This window comes from Orycteropus afer, unplaced genomic scaffold (assembly GCF_000298275.1).
Source record: "Orycteropus afer afer isolate SDZICR_OR568_19922 unplaced genomic scaffold, OryAfe1.0 scaffold00035, whole genome shotgun sequence".
NCBI lineage: Eukaryota > Metazoa > Chordata > Mammalia > Tubulidentata > Orycteropodidae > Orycteropus > Orycteropus afer.
Genome location: NW_006921622.1, coordinates 14,764,682 through 14,765,135, shown reverse-complemented (window position 1 = coordinate 14,765,135; position 454 = coordinate 14,764,682).

Sequence of the window (454 nt, the reverse complement as noted above, 5' to 3'; positions counted from 1 at the left end):
TATATGCTAGTAAGGTATAGTTTTTCTTTTTAGAATTAAAATAAGAAATGTAAATAGTAGTTTTAATATTTTCTCCCTACCCTCATGCTTGATGTCTGTCTCAAGAAATGAACACCCAACTTTGTAGACAGCTACATAAATGGTAGAAAGAGCAGAACTGTGTCTTTGTCACCAGTGTCTAGCACAATGTCTGGTATATGATTGGAAAAAAAAAACCTCACTGCCATCAAGTCGATCCTGACTCATAGCAACCCACTTTGAGTTTCTGAGTGGTAAACTACTTCCATAAGGAAGGAGATTGCCCCATCTTCCTTCCACGGAGAAGCTGGTGGGATTGAACTGCCAATCTTCTGGTTAGCAGTCTGTGATAGTTGAAGATGTGTCAACTTGGCTGGACTCCACTTGTGAGTGGTGGTTCCCATGATGGATCACATGACTGCGTCCTAAGCGGCCG